The sequence below is a fragment of the Aegilops tauschii genome, chromosome 7, assembly GCF_002575655.3.
Source record: "Aegilops tauschii subsp. strangulata cultivar AL8/78 chromosome 7, Aet v6.0, whole genome shotgun sequence".
Classification (NCBI taxonomy): domain Eukaryota; kingdom Viridiplantae; phylum Streptophyta; class Magnoliopsida; order Poales; family Poaceae; genus Aegilops; species Aegilops tauschii.
In genome coordinates, this window is record NC_053041.3 from 418,962,564 (window position 1) to 418,973,713 (window position 11,150).

Here is an 11,150-nt window from a genome sequence, read left to right on the forward strand (position 1 = left end):
CCAGGAGCCCGCGGAGGAACGGATGGATTGGAAATCCAAGTCCCCTTAACAAGTACGGGACAAGGCATACCCGCTCCCCCATAGACGGGTTGGGAAAGCTCTCCGCTTGTTCACCGCCATTGTAAGTGGCTAGTCCGGCTCGGACGGGGACCATATACGCAGGAGGAAGAAACCCCTGGGTCTGTAACTCTACTAACTATCTGTGGGAAACGAAACACTTCTTCCAGTTGCCTGGCTTAGGGCTACGGGAGCGAGAGGAGGAGCTGCGACGACCGGCCATGATAGAATGGATTTTTCCGGGTGCGCTCCGATGGATACTCGCTGAGGGAGGATGGTGTGATCTGGATCTAAGGATCCCCGGTCCCTTAAATAGACGATTTACTCACATGGTTAGGGTGGCAAGTGCAAAAATGCCCCGACTTCTCGCATTCGCTTGACACGTGGAGGATAGCCATTATTAGACGCAGAAGCCGAGGAGTGCAACATTCATGGGAAGCCGGACACTACTCGACAGGTACTCAGAATTTGGAGAAGAACCCGCCTTGCAATGCCGAAGACAATCTGCGCGCCAGACTCATCATCATTGAAGCCTGGTTCGGGGGCTACTGAGGGAGTCCTGGATTAGGGGGTCCTCGGACAGCTGGACTATATCCTTTGGCCGGACTGTTGGACTATGAAGATACAAGATTGAAGACTCCGTCCCGTGTTCGGATAGGACTCTCCTTGGCGTGGAAGGCAAGCTTGGCAGTACGGATATGTAGATCTCCTCCCTTGTAACCGACTCTGTGTAACCCTAGCCCCCTCCGGTGTCTATATAAACCGGAGGATTTAGTCCGTAGGACAACAACAATCATACCATAGGCTAGCTTCTAGGGTTTAGCCTCTACGATCTCGTGGTAGATCAACTCTTGTAATACTCATATCATCAAGATCAATCAAGCAGGAAGTAGGGTATTACCTCCATCGAGAGGGCCCGAACCTGGGTAAACATCGTGTCCCCCGCGTCCTGTTACCATCCGCCTTAGACGCACAGTTCGGGATCTCCTACCCGAGATCCGCCGGTTTTGACATCGACAATGGGTAGTTGGTATGTCTTGACTTGGCGTAGATCTCCCCGGCAACGGCGCCAGAAATTCTTCCTGCTACTTCTTGCGCTTGCGTTGGTTTTTCCCTTGAAGAGGAAAGGGTGATGGAGCAAAGTAGAGATAAGTATTTCCCTTAGTATCAGAACCAAGGTATCAATCCAGTAGGAGACAACGCACAAATCACCTAATACCTGCACAAACAATCAAACAACTTGCACCCAACACGATAAAGGGGTTGTCAATCCCTTCACGGTTACTTGCAAAAGTGAGATCTGATAGAGATAGATAAACGATAAAGTAAATATTTTTTGTATTTTTGGTTTATAGTTCAGAAAGAAAAAGGTTGCAAAAATAGTAGATCGGAAACTAATATTGTAGATCGGAAACTTATATGATGGAAAATAGACCCGGGGGCCATAGGTTTCACTAGAGGCTTCTCTCAAGATAACAAATAATACGGTGGGTGAACAAATTACTGCTGAGCAATTGATAGAAAAGCGCAAAGTTATGATGATATCTAAGGCAATGATCATGAATATAGGCACCACGTCCGTGTCAAGTAGACCGAAACGATTATGCATCTACTACTATTACTCCACACGTCGACCGCTATCCAGCATGCATCTAGAGTATTAAGTTCATAAAGAACGGAGTAACACATTAAGTAAGATGACATGATGTAGAGGAATTAACTCAAGCAATATGATGAAAACCCCATCTTTCAATCCTCGATGGCAACAATACAATATGTGCCTTGCTGCCCCTACTGTCATTGGGAAAGGACACGGCAAGATTGAACCCAGAGCTAAGCACTTCTCCCATTGCAAGAAAACCCAATCTAGTTGGCCAAACTAATCCGATAGTTCGAAGAGAATTACAAAGATATCAAATCATGCATAAAAGAATTCAGAGAAGATTCAAATAATATTCATATATAAGCTGATCATAAACCCACAATTCATTGGATCTCGGCAAACACACCGCAAAAAAGTATTACATCGAATAGATCTCCATGAACATCAAGGATAACATGGTATTGAGAATCAAAGAGAGAGAAGAAGCCATCTAGCTACTAGCTATGGACCCGTAGGTCTGTGGTAAGCTACTCATTCTTCATCGGAAGGGCAATAGAGTTGATGTAGAAGCCCTCCATGATTGAATCCCCCTCCAGCAGGGTACCGAAAAAGGTCCCTAGATAGGATCTCACGGGTACAGAAGGTTGCAGTGGTGGAAAAGTGTTTTCGTGGATGCCTCTGGTGGTTTGGGGATATTTGGGAATATATAGGCGAAAGAATTAGGTCAGGAGGGTCACGGGGGGGGGGGGGGGGGCACAAGGGTGGGGGCGCGTCCTACCCCCAGGACGCGCCCTCCGTCCTTGTGGCTGCCTCATGGCTCCTCCGACTCCATCTCCAAGTTTCCTGGTTGTCTTCTGGTCCAAGAAAAATCATCACGAAGGTTTCATTCCATTTGGTATTCCTTTTCTGCGAAACTCAAAAACAAGGAAAAAACAGAAACTGGCACTGGGCTCTAGGTTAATAGGTTAGTCCCAAAAATAATATAAAATGGCATATTAATGCATATAAAACATCCAAAACAGATAATATAATAGCATGGAACAATCAAAAATTATAGATGTGTTGGAGACGTATCAAGCGTCCGCACTCTTATTTTATTTTAATATGTGATAAAGCAATCTTCAACACATTTGGTTCTTTTCAAGGGTTCTCGCATGTGATAATGGAAGTTGATTGCATGGAACACTCGCCACAATTCTCGCTTAATTCTAGCTCCTATCCTGTTAGAAATAGGAGCGCTCGGTAATATTTTCTCTTTTTTTGTTATTCAGCATGTTAACAGGTCAGCAAACCTTGCGGCGCATCTTTGCGCGAACCATGCTTGCTGCACTTTGAATGTGACCGAGAGCTGGCTTGATGAAACACATCGTTCCTTCTTGTGGGGTACCTCGCTAGTGACCAGTCTCTTGGCTGATCGTCCTAAGAATACTTATATATGAATAAAGCTCTCTCATTTACCCGCAAAAAAGATTAAGCCATATTAACCGGAAAGGAGGGAGTATGGACTAGCACTACTTTTTGGTGTGTCGTGTCAACTCACAGAACGAGGAGAAGCTTGCCAGACAAGGTGAAGCTCACTTACGCTCTCTCCATCTACCTCAAGCCTGATGGCTCGCAGGACGAGGAGAAGCTTTTGACTAATGCAACCTACCCTCGCCCAGGCGGTGGACGTGCAGCAGTTCATTCGGTGTCAGATTGCTAGAGGCATACACTATAGTACCATCATTGTTCGACTTCCCAAAGAGGCGAAGAGCCAAGTGCAAGGTTTAGTAGTATGAGTACTACTACTACTAGTATACAGGTACTAGGAACCGCATGGTGGAGCGTCTGTACTCTTATTTTTTTAATCTCTGATAAAGTACACATTTATTTGAGAGAAGTGCGGAAAACTGCAGCCCAATAGTACTATTAAAAAACATCAAACATGTAATGATGATATCGATCAACCATGCTCGAATATATCTTGGCCTTCGTGCGAGCCTGTCTGTGTGTTCTCGCTCCTCGTCTCTCTCAAGGAACGACGGGTTGGCCATTTTTCCGTCAATTGAGATTGGTTTGCTCACACTCCGGTCCCACATGTCAGTGATATGCCAAGAGGAAGTGCGTTGACTGACTTGCCATATGCGTACTTGGTTTTGCACCTTCATACTACTCCCTCTGTCACAGTTTACAGAGCGCGCTTCATTCTCATGCATTTCTCTCCATGCATTTCCACCGCCAGAGAGATTTTAGACGCATTTGGTTTAATGCTCAATTAATTAGGGCGTGGTAACCACAATCAAGTCCACAATTTTCTCTCGATGTAGGTGTGTACGCGGAGTGGAGTAAGTGCATGCATGTGTGTACCCGGGGTGGAAGCACTGCTGCATGTGTGTACGCATTATTTCCTCTAGTAATAGATGCCGTGCTATAACTACCAATGCTATTTTTCAGGCCGGTCGCTAGTCGCCTTGGTCCCAGAGATTGTTGAAGCGCACTCTAAACAGTGACGGAGGGAGTAGTATGAGCTGATTCAAAGAAGAGCGTGTTGATGGTTGCTTCTTCCAAGCAACTTACAGTGGGAAAGGTGGGGCTTATGATTTGACTTCTCATTACTCACTATTAGTGCCGCGCAATGACCGGGTTAAGTCTCCCATGCGGTTGTGCACTACTCCCTCCGTTCTTAAATATTTGTCTTTCTAGAGATTTCAACGAGTGACTACATACGAAGCAAAATGAGTGAATCTACACTCTAAAATATGTCCATTTGAAATTTCTAAAAAAAGAAAAATATTTAGGAACGGGGGGAGTATAATTTTGTGCATGGCACATGGACCCAGATGCTGAAGAGTCTTCTGGCAATGCTATCAAGCTTCCAGCATTTGTTTACATAATTGACATACTATACAAATAATTTTCCAACGACATGAAATTGTACAATGCTCTGAGCTTTCATCTTTTGTTTTGTGTGTCTTGCCATCCATGCTCTTTCCGAAAAAATAAAAAAACTAACTTCCTTGCTAATGCATCTCAATGATTAGTAGATCAGAGCTAATATTTACATCACAACTGAACACAAAGTTGTGAGAAGGTGTTAAATTAAAACTGATCCATGCTTTCATTGGTAGCAACTTCCCCCCAGCTCTATCTAAATCAACAAGGCATGTTGGGAAAAAAGGTAGCTATCAGGAGCATGCAACATTCCGATCATTTTGTGCAGTTCCACTAAAGTAGAGCTGAGCGTCCATGTTCCAAAGATATCGAGTGTGATTACAATAATAGAGTACTGATGAAACAATAAACACACAAATAGAAGCCGGTCACCTTTGCAGTCTCTCTTAAGACTAACTAGTTGGAGAAGATTAAGCAAATAGTTGGAGAAGATTAGGCTTGGAGTTGGATGAGGAGGATAGAGCAAAACCAATCTCCCTTTGTGCAGTCGCACTGAAATGTTGAGACGTTGCCCGTGTGACATTTTAGTACAACTGCACAAAACACTCTTAAGAAAAAAGTGATTTGTGCAGTTCACTAAAAGGTCGCAATAGCAACAAGGTGAAATGGATAGCCCCGTTTGCAAAATAGAGGTAGAAAGGAAACAATTACTGGCCAATAACAGTTGATGACACATACGACGACAAAAAAGAAGCATGTTCCTTGTCCTAAGGGAAGATAACAACACGGTTGTGTTTATCTAAAACAGTGTGAGGACGAGATTGCAATATGGAAAGTATGCCGGACGAGCTACGTTTTGGGCAAAGAACTAGTGAAGATCCACATGCAAGATTTTCCACATGCAGCGACGTGGGAAGATGTGCAGTGGAGCAAGGACGGAGGGGATACCTGGGGGTCGTCAGTGTGTAACTAGGAGGGCGACGGCGGGCGGGATCTGCCTATACTGTGGCAGCGAGCAAGTGGCGTAGGCCTACTGCGCCAGAGCTTGGTCAGAGAGAATGACGGGTACCGCAGATCGGGACGTGCTGCCTCGGCGCAGTCGAACGGAGAAATGATGCACATCCTCCATTTCTGCCGGCGGACGGGATGCGGCCGGATCAGTGACCAATGGCGAGAGAGAGAGAGGCCACCGCTGCCTTGTGTGAGATACTCTGAAGAGAGACAAACCGCGGCAGGCAGGCTCCATTGTATATAGTGGAGCGGACTACCTTTTTATCCATAAAAATCGTTTTATATTCTGTGTACTTGCCGTTGAGCGATATAACTTAATTTAAAAATAACGTGCCAACGTATCAAGTCGAACTTTGTTTCGTGCACGCGTGGTACATGACCTCCGTAGGTAAACAACCGCTACACACGCTCAAATTAGCACGTGGGCTACCATTTCGTACAGAAATGAGCTACACCGTGTACTCGCGCGGGTGTGGCTGGGCACGAAACATGAGTACATGCATCTATTCTCTTCGTGTACGTACACCACCTACGTGGGTTCGTGTGAGAGAGATACAAACGTAGAGAGATATAGTGTGTGGGTTCGTGAGTGTTTTTTTGGGGGGGGCATGAGAGATAGACAGGGAATATGTGTTGATGATATTTCAATCAAAAAATGTAACATATGCAATGCGTGTGAAACAGAGGCCTGGATATATTATATATATAGGGGGCGATCCACGAGAAGAGAGTGGAGGTATCATCGGCGTGAGGTATCCATACAATCGGAGAGAGGGATAATGTGTGTGTGTCTGTGCGTGATCGATAAAGAGTGCCATCAAATTTGTGTGTGCCCACGTCAAAGATATAGGGTGGCTGGCCTACTGGAACTTGAGAGGGGACAGGTGCAGTTTGTCTCTGTGGAATGGATACCTACCTACAGCTGGACTATCGATGTGTGTGTGGGGGGGGGCAGAAACCTAACTATAAGGGTATAATGGCTGGTATATGTGTGGATGAGGAGAGAGACCTACCTTATGTATTGAGGGAGATCTATTGGCATCCATGCATATGTGTAGGAGAGGAATAAGGTTGGGAGAGAGTAAGAGCTAGAGTGTCAGAGGGGTTGGTGGTGGATTTGCTTCTCACAAATGATGGGAGAGGCTTGCTAGACAAACGGAGGGCATGCCTGCAATATCAATAAGAGAGGGGATGCCTGTCTGTCTGTGCACGTGCGTGTGAGAGATGGGTCAGGAGGTATGCACGAATGATGAGGGGTACGATATGGCTATGGTAAGCAGACGTAACTACATAGGAAGATCAATCATCCTTTGTCGGATAAAGGAGAGACATAACTTGTGAGGTACGTCGATCGATGCGTGGGAAAAAATAGTTAAAGTTGACCTAGGTATATGTAGGGAGATCGATCGGTATACATGCATGTATGTGTTAGAAGCAAATAAGGCCCAGAGAGAAGGATAGAGAGAGAGGGATGCAGCTAGGGGTGGTGCGAGAGGCATACTATATCGAGGGGGAAGGAGTGTGCGAGCATGAGACCGAAGAAAAGAGGGGCGGGAGTGAGGCATGGACGCTGAGAAGAGAAGAGGGAAAGCTTGTGTTTGTGGTATAGGCACACCTGGCTAGAGAGGCATATCGATCGGTGTGTGCCGGAAAGAAGGAGCTGGGGGGTCTACACACACCGTGGGTGAATGACCTAAAGTGAAAAGACGAATTTGCGTGATGGAGCTAGAGAATGCTGAGGAAGGGTGAGAGGGAGGCGGGCGTGTGCATGCACGAGAGAAAGTTAGCGCGAGCTACAAAGATAAGAGGATTGTGTGGGTGTAAAAGACAAATAGAGATCATAATTCATTATAAAAGTGAATTCGGATATTTGAAGAATTTATCATAGTGTTTTAAACCGACGCATGCCTGAATATATATATAACGGTGATACGCATGGTGTGGTTATGAACATGTTATACTACATATAATATATAGCACATTTATTTGAATTTGTGATAATGTGTGGCTTTTGCAGCTCAGGGCTAAATACATGTCATAGTGTAGGGGGCGGGGCACTATACTTTGTGATAAACACATCGTACATATGGAACATGGTTTAGATTATGAAGATCTAGTTAGTACATCTAATGTACTATTATTTGGAATCAACATCAAGTGTATTCAAAAATTTGAATTCGAGTTCATATAGTACACATAGTTCATATCTATCTCTATAGTAATCATGTGGTGTGTTGTTAAGATAATACACGAATGATGGTTTAAGTTGGCAACAATCATGATTGTAGATTCTTATTCAAATGGAGAAATGAATACAAATTTAGTTTGAATTGCAGCGGTAGTATAGACATTTGGAATGCACTAAAATGTTGGTATGAGTAGGTTACATGAATTATACAGCCAGAGAAAAAAAATTAATTGGACATAACATGGATTCATAGCTTTGAATAGCATTTGTACAGTAAAACGAGACAAGACTCTCTCTTTGTGTGGTGCGAATAGTTTTATTTTTTACGTTGTTTTCATTGAGGAAAGTGCAAATCGATTTGGTACATACAATATTACACGTTAGGCTTGTCCCTAAAATTCAACCCGCGCCTTGTTATATCCCGAAAATTCAGATATCATGCTCCCAAAACTCGCACTTTGCTATCCCGAAAATAACAACGCGCGCGAAAACTCCCTCCAGCTGCCAAATCCCCACACGTGAAAACCCCCTTCTAAACCTGAGCCGAAAGAGCCACTGGTTCAAATCGGTGGGGGTACTTTTGTAACACACACTACATTTTGGACAAGCGTGTCCCTAAGCCATGGTTCCCCCTCCCATCGCCTCCTTTTCGCCATTCAAAATCCCAGGCCGCCATAACCTCTCTGCTCCAGCCGCGAAACCCAACCCTCCTCCGTCCGCCACCTCACCGCTGCCCAGCCGGAGCCTCTTCCTCGACGATGTTGTCCACCGTAACAGCTCGACGTCCCTCATCCACCTCCTCGGATGAGGATTCGTCGTCGATCTCATCGTTCCGCCGGTTCAGCCGCCCCGTCCTCCACCTCCAAGGAGTTGCACCGACGATCGCCTCGTCTATCGTGGCTGCTCCATCCCCACAGCGCCGCCTTAACCTACTCCACCAGAACCGCAACATCCTCACCGACTCCTCGGACGAAGCCGAGGCCTACTCAGCGCCACCAAAGAGGTTGTACACTCATCGCATCGCATCTTCTCATTAACTCGACTTCCCGGGGCCGGCGGTGCTCCATCTTGCACCCCCATGGCGCGGCTACCTCGAAGCCAGCGCCGCGGGCGACATCTCCACGGCGGCTCTCCCCCAGTGCGAAGCCCCTTCGGCGGCGGCGGCCATATTAGCCGGATCTGCTGCTACTGCTCTAGCTTTCGCTCGCGTTGCTGCTCCGGCTCTCGCTCGCCCTACTGCTCTGCTTTCCTCCTCGCTCGTGCTGCTGCTCTGCTCTCCCCCTCGCTTGTGCTGCAGCTCTGCTCTTGCTCTCGCTCGCGCTGCTGATGCTGGTACACGGGCTGCTGCAGCTACACGAGTTGCTGCTCTGGCTCTAGTTCGTGCTGCTTCTCCAGGCGCTGCTGCTCCGGCTGCTATCTGCTACAATGTTCCCTATTGATCACCTGCTGATTTAGATCATTGTTTCTCTACTACTAGTGCTCGAGCGGCCTAAACTACATGTGAAATGCCTCTCTGCTACCAGTGTGTTCAGTTTCGACGGTAACATTGAGATTCGATAGTAAATTTCAGTTTTGGCAGTTAAGTTCAGAGTCAACGGTTTTTACCTCATCTGTTGTAGTCAGGTGTTTTTTGGTGATGTAAATTTTACATCTATCACTTTTTGGTAATGTATTTTACATCATCTATTGGAGATGCTATTAGAATCCCACTTGAGATTAACGATATCTGTCTTGTACCGCTTCAGCCTCGGCGTCTTACGGCTCGGCAGAGCTGCTCCAACGATAGAACCATCCATCACAACAAACAGTGCCCTGGACGCCGTCTACAAATTCCTCAGATCTGCCTCCACACCTCCGACAGCCACCTCTGCCTCAACTTCTTCAGCGACCAACCCAATGATGCCGAGGTCGACATGGCTACGGCAAAGAGGTTCTACACTTGTCGCATCACTTATTACTCTAGATTCATGTCGATCCATTAGGGCTATTTTGGTTCGAAGGAAAAACTGAAGGAAAAACATAGCAATAGGAAATTTTCCTGTGGCACTCTACTATTCAATTATTCATGCATTTTGTTGAAAGGAATGGAGCAAAACATCCACCTGGACCTACTTTTCAAAATCCTATGCATGAAAACAAGACCAAGTGCATTAGTGGCAGAATAACATTCTAACTGTACATGCTTTCATATGGTTTCACTTTAATTTGGCCATGCTTGTTTGCATTCCTCTACTCTTCCAATTCCTGTGAACGAAACACCCAAGTTGACACAAATCCTGTGTTTACAAATGATATGTTTCCCACATGCATTCCTATCCTATTCCGGTGTTTTTCCTATCCCTGCATGTTTAGAATCCTGCAAACCAAAGGAACCCTTACAGAATTATTTCAGTTATAGGTAGGCGTCGAAGAAAACTTTGTGTTGTTTGTCCTGCTCCTGCTGCGACGTCGTCCACCTCACCTGAGCTGCTCCATCGACAGAAGCATCCACCAAACCAGACATCACGACGCCTGACTGTCTTTCGCCGCCTCAGATCTCCTTCCCTGCCGCCGGCATCCACTGCAACGGCATCACCATCATCGACTCATCAGATGAACCTGAGGAGTACACGGGTCCACAAGAGAGATTGCACTCTTTTGTTTCGGCTTATGTTATGCATGGCTTAATATTGCCTGCTACTTTATCGTCATGTTCACCTCTTGACTCTAAGTCAGGTCCAAATTAATGTTCAAACTTTAGTTTTAAAATTACTTGTGGGGCACAGATCGAGGCAGCAATGAATAGTATCTCTGTCTATTATCTGGTTCACCTAGGGTATGCCTATGTTGTTCATCTTGGGTGGGAAACAAATAGTAAAGCAATCATCATCTGTCTTTTTTATTAAATTAAAGCTATCATTAGCCTGCTATCATTATTTTTTTGATCCATCCACTGGTTGTTACCATCAGTCTAAATTTCTGCATGCTCTCCTTACCTCACTATATTTTTTCGTATGCATGTCAGATATTGTACACAGTCATGCTGAACATGTAGAGAAAAAGAGAAGAGTTTTGCGTGGCAATACAATGCATGCATACATCGCTCCATGGTGGGTTCAATGGAAAACCCTCCCCCTCTCCACATTGTAATCCAGAGGAAGATATCTGTTCTGAGGCGGATTCAGACGCAGCTGACCACTCCTATTTACCCCCCAATGTGTTTCCTCTAACTTGGCATGATGATCTTAGTCATATCATGCATATGTTGCCTTGCATTGCCTACTTTCGACATCATATATGTCATATGCTTAGTTTAGACATGTTCTGTAATGCCACCTATTTAGTTTCTATATCATATATAGGAATTATGCAGTCTCATCTCTTTTAGCCAGCCATAATATATGTGAAATATGCAATGCCACCCTGTTTAACCAGGCATCA